The following is a 9,106-nucleotide window of genomic DNA, read 5'->3' as shown; positions in this document are numbered from 1 at the left end:
AAAGGAAAGAAAATAGAATCACCCTTATGGCAAAAACAACCCACTAGGAAACTATTTACTCCATGGCAAATAATACGAACTGGTTTTCTGTTGCTTTTGGCATTCGTTCTTAGATTAGATGCTGGAAATCTTAAGGAAATTCAGCTTATGCTAAGCTTTCCTCACTCTCAACACAGTGTGAAATTGTACACTCTGCTGCAATACGTGGAGTGTCACAAGACCAGCACTCTGTGCTGGGTTAGGAACTGGCTGGAGGGCCGAGCTCAGAGGGTGGTGGTGAACAGTGCTGCATCCAGTTGTGGCCAGTCACTAGTGGTGTCCCCCATGGATCAGTGTTGGGCCCAGTTATGTTTAATATCTTTATTGATGATTTAGATGAGGGGATTGAGTCCACCATCAGCAAATTTGCAGGTGACACCAAGCTGGGGGGGAGTGTCGATCAGCTGGAAGGCAGGAGGGCTCTGCAGAGGGACCTGGACAGACTCATTGGAGAGTTGGGCTGATTCCAATGGGATGAGGTTCAACAAGGCCAAGTGCTGGGTCCTGCACTTTGGCCACAAAAACCCCCTGCAGTGCTACAGGCTGGGGACAGAGTGGCTGGAGAGCAATCAGGCAGAGAGGGATCTGGGAGTCTGGATTGACAGGAAGCTGAACATGAGCCAGCAGTGTGCCCAGGTGGCCAAGAAGGCCAATGGATCCTGGCCTGGATCAGGAACAGTGTGGCCAGCAGGTCCAGGGAAGTGATTCTTCCCCTGTACTCAGCACTAGTGAGGCCACGTCTGGAGTGCTGTGTCCAGTTCTGGGCCCCTCAGTTCAGGAAGGACTTTGAGGGGCTGGAGCAGGTCCAGAGAAGAGCAACAAGGCTGGTGAAGGGACTTGAGCACAAGTCCTGTGAGGAGAGGCTGAGGGAGCTGGGGCTGTTTAGCCTGGAGAAGAGGAGACTCAGGGAGAGACCTCCTCACTCTCTACAACTCCCTGAAAGGAGGTTGTAGCCAGGTGGGGATTGGTCTCTTCTCCCAGGCAACGATCAGCAAGACAAGAGGGCATGGCCTTAAGCTGTGCCAGGGGAGGTTTAGGTTGAAATTCTTTACAGAAAGGACTGCCCAGGGAAGTGGTGGATTCTCTATCCCTGGAGGTTTTTAAGATGAGACTGGATGTGGCACTTAGTGCCACGATCTGGTAACCACGGCACTGTTGGATCAAGGGTTGGACTTGATGACCTCAGAGGTCCTTTCCAACCCACCTGATTCTATGATTCTGTGAAGGCCTGGTTTCTGCTCTGTAGCGTTCAGTCCAGTCTCTTGTCTCCATCAATCCAAACTAAGCAGTAAACAGCAGGCATCTGTCCCTCACCTGAAATATAATTATATGTTCATCAATTCTTTTACATTTAATTTAGAGTTTTATCAGCAAGTCTAGGTCCTCTCTACAGTAGTGTCCATATCTGTATTTGTACCTTTGCTGCAAAAAGATTTTTCGGTGGAGTCAGTTTTGCTCACCATGTACAATGGATTTGTTGGTGCGAATGATACCTAAATGTATATAGTATTCATTTGAAAACTTAGATCTGAACTCGTGGACTACTGTATGTATTTTCATGGTTTAGACTGCCCTGGCAACCTTTGTATTACAAGATAAGTTTTCGAGCATTTATCCTCATTCCATGGTTTCTGACTAGTCTTTTTCTTTTTTTTATCGTAAAAATTGGTGCACACAATGTTATCAGCTACTGTCTGAAATTAGAGGACTAGTGTACCCAGTCACCACTGCTTGCTTGATACCAGTGAAGACCAGCCCTTCCTTACTGTCACTGAGGTGTGGTGAGACACGGAGAAATACACAGGTAATCTGGGTAATCCAAAATCATATGAAGTATGTGGAAAACGTCATCCATGCAGTTTCATAAAGCACCATACTCCTGTAAGAGGTGGTAGATCAGATGGTTTTATCTGTTCAGTCACAACTCACTGATGGTATACCTCTGAGTGGCCAGGCCAGGGAGGAAGGTTGCTGTTTTCCTGCCTGGCTGCAGTGAACTTGGAGAGGTGAAAGGTTTGGCAGGGAGAGTATTGTGCACTCCGTAAGTACACAGGTCTGTGAGACCAGTGACAGCCTCTCTCCTGTGGAGCTCTGCTTGGCATGAGTTCATCCACAGTTGCACACATCATGTTTTCTTGCTCAGTAAACCAGATGAGAGACTATTATGCTTTACCACGTCCATCAAACAATGTAGGACCACAAAAATCCCTGTGATTTCCATTATAGGGTAGCCTAGCATTTCCTAACCCGTTTGGTCCCAAGCCACTTCATAGGGATCTAATGCAGACATACCACAGACCCCTGAAGAGCTTTGCCTGTGCTCTCCATACACAAGCTTGGCCAGTGCAGCCATCTGGGTGCATGGGAAGTTGTGGAAGGTCATGTTACAGTTTCCTTTGACATCTGTCCTATTCAGAAGTGCTCTTTTCTTTCACTGCTCGATCTTGCCTTGCCTGGAAAGAAAACCCCCGTTTTGGATGAAGATGGTTTACTCTTCATTATCACTATTTTAATGCATGCACCATTTGCAACGGAACTGTAAACTTAGTTGTGTGTCTGGATTCCAACAAACCTAATTTCTCAATGGCTTCAAATGAATGCCACATTTTCCTGAGCTTCTTGGCCCACCCTGGACTTCAGTGGTTTGACAGCTATCTTCTCCTTTCCCCAGCCCAAAACAGCTGCAGCTGACATGATGCTGTTCCAGTGCTGAGTAATGAAAAAAAGCATCGAGATCAAAAATGATATTCAAACTTCTGTTATTCACGTCATCACTGGTGCTGCTGCTAAGAGTGGTTAGCAGATATACAGATTTGCTTTCACAGAAGCAGATGCTTTGGTTTCTTTCGTCCTTGCATGAGTATGGAGGCCTCTTTATTCTCTTTCTGGTGTGATCAAGGGCTCTGAATGGGTCTACACAGAGCTGTTATAAGGCACTGAGAGAGAGTTATTAGGCTGATAGCCTAGACTAGCTGGCAAACACAAACAAAAACCCATCCCTCTGTGTGGCAGTCAGCTGCCAGTTCTTCAAGGGGCTTTCATGGTGTTCTTTCAACTACGTGTAAATTATCTGTTCTGTAAAACGGACTGTTCTCCTGAAGGATTAGGCAGCTTATCATTACCACATAATTTCCTCAAAGAAGAGCTGGCTCACTGTTCCTTTTCATATCATTAATGAGTTACTTGAGCCAAAAAGCACAGCTTGTAACTACGATTGCATTAAAAAGGCTTTGTGAAGATTCCCCTGATCTTCTCTAATAAGAAAACAGACTGGACTCAAAATAAACTTTGACCTGGAAGGACATCTTCAACAGTTGTCTAGTAAGTCTGCCTAATGCAGTGAATCTGCCACAGCTGCATTTCAGACAGGTTTCTGTTGCATGCTGTTAAGTTAGCCATGAGATGTTCAGTTGTGTCTCTTGATGTCCACAAAATGTTAGATACTGATTGGTGTTGAAGGGTCAACTGTGTCTATCACTAGTTTCTCAGCATGCTACCATTTACCTTCCTGAGGTTGTAGTATACAGTCTGTTTTGATTGGCAGAGTTTAACTCAGAAAAACAAAGATCCACTGGAGCCATATGAGAATTATCTCAGATGGATACTACCAAAATAACATAGCAGAACTTATTAACACTTGTGAACGAATTATGATTGATTTATACTCTTTTTTCTGGGAACACATTTGTGTAACAGCATCTAGGTATTACGAAGAGTTGGAGAAATTTGTAGGTCATCCATTTCCATAAAAGCCATGCAGCTGAACATGTATTAAGGAAGAAAAACTTGGAATATGATTTTAGACAATGACCTTCACCTGGAAAATCTTAAATTAATTTAAAAGCAAAGCATAACAGCATTTTAACAACAGAATTAAAGAGACAATGTGAGTCATCACTTGCAATGGATGAATTTTCCAGATACTTGATGAAATTCAGTCCTGGTAGAACTTTAAGTTTCATACACTGATGGCGTAAACTGTGCAGAATTTCTAAACCTTTGTGAAACAACTTTGGTATTATGTTCATTACTCCATCTGATCCACATTCATAACCTGTTCCTGCAGCTTTGGTACAGTAGCTATTTCTCTGACTGACAGACTATTTTAAGCCTTCATCATCTATTTAACCAGAGATGGAGTGCATAATAACTCCGTTCTTTCCTTCTTCATCAAAGCACAAGAATCTGAAGCAAAAACAGGTGCAGTTTTGCTGGCATCAGGCAGGATCGAGCTATTTTTTTAACTTAGCTTCTGATTTTGAAAGGACAGATCACAAAAAATCAGTACAAATGGATGACTATTCCATAGCATGCATGAGAAAATCCTTCCATATTTAGGTACCCTTCAATTGCTGAAAGATCTAAATAGAGTGGCAACAAAAAGTGGGCATAGAGATCAATATATTCAAAACTACATGAACAAGCTTTTGGGAAATGCAATGCAGACAAAGGAAGAGCAACAGAGGTCCTTTGGTATTTAAAAGGTGATCAAAAGTCTAAAAGTATTTCTTGTATAAATACAGATTGACTTATCTGTTTTTACTGAAAACTTTTTCTAAGTTGTGTTGTCATTTGTCTCTGAAGAATATGCACAGGACAGTGAGATATAGTGTGAGCACTACTCTTGCCTTCTTTCTGAATACATTTCCATGAAAACAATTTTATTTTTGGCCCAGAAACTTATCTACTTATGCCATTTGATACCCTCTCTAAAGCCAGAATCTCTATAACATCACAGGCGCTTTGAGTGAATGCGTATATATCTGGAGTTAAAGGAATGAAAGGTGTTCATAGCCACAACTTTAGGCTTGTACAGTTGTGTTGTAATTAGAAATTATTTCATATGGTTTATTGACAAAAGGCTGATCTGGAACCTGGAAATAAAAAGAAGAGGTAGAGGTGATGGCTTCTGTTAGACTTATTGATATTTTGAATTTAATCATCCAGGTGAAATGGCATTACTTCGTTCTTTTATACTTAACATTTCCCTTTTCTTTCCCCTTCTCTCCCCTCGATTATCACGCAGTAGGAGAAGCCTGTCTCCTCTGAACAAGTCAGGGGTTAGGCCCACTATGGATGAAGTAAGGATGTCATCCTGGCAGTTTCATTCAGTTGCATAGAAATCAACATACAAATCCCAACATCTGGAATTTGGACAAAATCTGACATTCCTACCTGTGACTTAGAGTTACCTTTGGAGCTTCTAGATTCTTTGATATTGTATTTATGTAAGCTTTAGAGAGGGAAAAAAAGAAAAATAGGGCAAATCAAGTCCAAAGGTTCAGCAAAACTTTTTTTGCTGCATTCATTAAACTTTCGAAGGTTCAAAGATCACCTCTCATGACCAGTCCTCCATCACAGACAAAAGGAAGCTACCACACACTTAAACTCTTTGATGCTAGACTCACAGTCTTACTGCAAGTAGACAAGGACAGACCATGTCTGAGAGGCTTACTATCAATGGCCTGTTGAAGATCAAGTCATATAAAAAACAAAAACACAGAAAAGAACCACCTGGTAAATGTCCGCAATGCCTCAAAAGGACTTCTTCAGCTAAAATTATTTCTATAGTACTTGTGATGTTTGGAGATACAATTCCTTTTGTTTTTTTATTTTTTTTTAACTTTTTGCTGGACTCAGCACTGCAAGAGAAGTTCTGCTTTTATGATTTTCAGGTTTTTCAGTTGTCCCAGCTCAGAAATAAAACTAGAAAAATTGCAGAGTTTTGTCCTGCATACTCAAACCTCCCTCAAGTCAAAGACAAGGAGTAACTGCTGAAGTTTTGGAAGAATTTTAGATCCATCTTTCAATAATTTACATGCTGATTCTTGATTTTGAACTCTTCAATATTCTCCTTTTATAGAGACCATAGAGCTTTCTAACCATTTCCAACAGTAAGTTAAATAATATTAATTTTATGTAATTCATTGTAAAACTTCCATTCAGAAAGTGTCAGCAAAATATTGGAAGGCCATGAAAGGCCCTGCTGCAGGGAACTGGGGGATGTCATTCACTGTCCACTGAAGCCTCCTGGTTCATAGAGACCTAGGCCTTGACTTTAGCCACCTCAGCAGTTCCTCCTATGCTGACATGGTTTTTTAGGCTGCATTTTCAGCACTTTAATATCCCCCTGCTAATGTCTTTGAACCTGGTAGAAATCTTAACTATTGTTTCAGAGGACGAGAACTAAAATGATGCAAAGAACATTTGATAACAGCCTCTTAATTCCTCTTCAAAGCCAGCATTTTTTCAGGACTTCAGTGAAACAGAAATGTCTTGCACACATTTTCACATTCTCAATTTAAATATATTCTTGTCACATGAAGGATATTCTTTACACTGTGATGCTGTGCATCTTTGATATACACTAGTGCTTGGTGCTCCTGTGCTTTCTGGAAAGCAATTTACAACTGTACAACAAAGATGCAAAGCAGACAGTCTGATAAGATATTTTGACTGGTTATGTGGATATATAATATGCTAAACTCAGCAAATGAAGGACTTACTATTTTGCATCAGTAAAAAGGCTGATATCAGATAAACTGAGTGACAGAAAGTGCTGTCTGTTGGGCTGCAGTGAAAAGCAAATACCTAATTTCCTAGCCAGAAAAACACAAATCATTAAGTAAAAAGAGAAATAATAAGGCATGATTCTTGCCTTATTATGGTATCCTGAATTGTTTTATTCTCTATACTCATAAATTTTGACTGAAATTGTACTGTAGATTAAAAGCCTGTAGCCCAGGGAGGGAAGAATAGTTAGCTGTAGGCAAACACAGTGAGAATAAGTAATTATCTCCTTAGGAACTTTGGCTAAGAACATTTTGGCACAAGAGTATGGGCTGTTCAAGCACAGCAACCACTTTTTTAACTCAAGGCCTCTCTGAAACCTTTCTTTTGATTTATTAATTTGCTTAGTACTGAAATCTGTCACTGTTCACTAAGGCAGTATCATCTGATCTATTAATGCACAAGAGCTTCTAAAAGCAGAACTGACCTAGTATAAGTTTGATTTTTTTCCTACAAATATCTTCTGTTCTCTGCCACATTGTGGTTTTTGTTTGTCTTTTTATTAATGTTACATATCTACTTGCTTTTTCTCTTTTCTTGTGAATAAAATGAAAAAGTTGGAAATGTATATATTTGCATTACTTTTATGATAACTTGATCAAAAAAAATTTTAAAGCAGTGTTTATAAGCTGTCAGAACTTGCTAAAGGGTGTGAGAACACCAAGCACTGAAATTAATCTGTGAAATTTTGCATTCAACCAGCTCAACTTACCTTTGAATCTTTGAGGTATCCAGAGATTATATTTTATGCTTATTAGGGGAAAGAGTGACAGAAGAAGGAGTGGAATGATGCTTTTGAAAATTTAATTGGTCCAATTATGTCCACTTTATCCTATTGTTAGTCAACACAAGTATAAAAAGAACAGTAAGAAAAGTACCTAGATGCAATTGTTGGAAACGCCTTTCATTATAGAAATAAGAAAAAACAGACCTGTTCAAAAATTCTTACAATGTTCTGTCAGAAATGAAGTTGTTACTGTCACATACATGATAAAATATTTTGGAGACAAAATTGACAGAATTGGAGAAATTAATCCGTATATATACAAATTACATTGCAAGTCACAGAAGAAAATGTCTTATAGCAAGGTCTTCAAAATGCTGTCCCATGGAGGCTTTCTCCAAACTTGTAGCATCTATTTCTGTCCAGACAAACTAGAATTACAGACTTGCTATCCTTTTTCATACCTCCATTGAACAGACACTGTGTATACTTCCAGTCCTATTTCTGATTTTCAAAGAGGTGACTCTGCCTCTGCTCTGGGAGAGGCATGTCCATCCCAGCTTGGACCTAAGCTGGGCAAAAGGCTCCAGTTCCATTTTTAGCAAGGTTTTACTATGCCATTCACAGAGACGTCACTTAAGTGGCTCCTCAACTTTTTGCTTTCATTTAGTACTCTGTTATCTAAGAGGATGTTTTCAAAGCTACTGAGGTACCTTCAGCTGAGTTGAGCTGAAGTGCCTGCTTCTCAGGTCAGCTGAGGCACTCACCACAAAATCTTCACTCACCAGTTCTGCAAGATGATGCTTTTTCCACTGCATTTAAATGATAGATCAGCACGTGGTCAATTGCCTGCTGATATAGGAATGCAGCAGGAAAGAAAACTCTGCTATAAATCACACTAAGGAATACACACAAATATTACACATAGAGAAGACATGTTTTGATCAGGAAACCAATGCTTTATTAAATGAGGCCATATGCTTATGTTTACTTTGCAACCAGGACATGCTGTACATCATTTTGCTCTGCAATGTCCTTCCTCATACAACCCTCTTTCTATGTCCCCATCCTTCCTCTAAAGTAACATAAATTTTACTGTGATATTTCAGCTCCTTTGACTACATCCAGGCAACTGAGTGGACAGATGATTAACCAAGGGCCCATCGTGATAAATTTTAAAATTACAGGCATCTATAACACAGCTACATCTTTAGATATATCTTCATATTTATACGTAATTGCACTTTTAACAGTAGAAAAGAAAGGATCAGTGTTGCTTTCTGAACAACTACAGTAGCAAAGTATAAGCACTGTGTAATGTAAGCACAGAATACTCCAACAGCACTCATGATTACTTGAACTGGAAAAGCTTTTTTTTTGAGAAATATACAGAAAACCAAAATCATACAACGACTAAGCCACTGTTCTAAATGTGTTAAGTTTTAGTCATTTTAAACAATCTCATGGAGTTTGCATGAATTTAAGTATGGACTAAGATAAGTGGCTTCTCAGGGAAGTGGCAAATCTTACCAAGATGGCACTCTAGGCACTGGGTGAGATAGTAATGGCCGGATAAAAAAGTCAGTAATTTCCACTGGCAGATCAGACTTCATGGCAAGCAAGGTATCCAAGTGAATTTATACGACATTCATGAACTAAAACCTATCATTGTATTGTCCATGAGTTTCATTCATACTGTGATTACCTCTTTCCTTCTTTTTTTAAAAAGGGATGAGTTATTTTTCTGTCCAGAAAGTGCCACTGTGTAGATGA

The 9,106-nt window shown here is 39.9% G+C and overlaps 1 long non-coding RNA gene across 1 annotated transcript in view; it reads left to right on the top strand.

Moving 5' to 3' along the window:
• The first annotated feature begins 223 nt into the window (after window positions 1-223).
• Window positions 224-9,106, top strand: part of LOC135407517 (uncharacterized) — an 88,202-nt gene continuing 79,319 nt past the window's right edge. Inside the window, exon 1 of the long non-coding RNA XR_010426906.1 lies at window positions 224-295. This is a non-coding gene — a long non-coding RNA (uncharacterized LOC135407517). The remainder of the gene's footprint in view (window positions 296-9,106) is intronic.

Source organism: Pseudopipra pipra, chromosome Z (genome assembly GCF_036250125.1).
Source record: "Pseudopipra pipra isolate bDixPip1 chromosome Z, bDixPip1.hap1, whole genome shotgun sequence".
In the NCBI taxonomy this organism is placed as follows: domain Eukaryota; kingdom Metazoa; phylum Chordata; class Aves; order Passeriformes; family Pipridae; genus Pseudopipra; species Pseudopipra pipra.
Note: the sequence above shows the minus strand (reverse complement) of the source record. Positions and strands in the feature narration are given on the sequence as shown.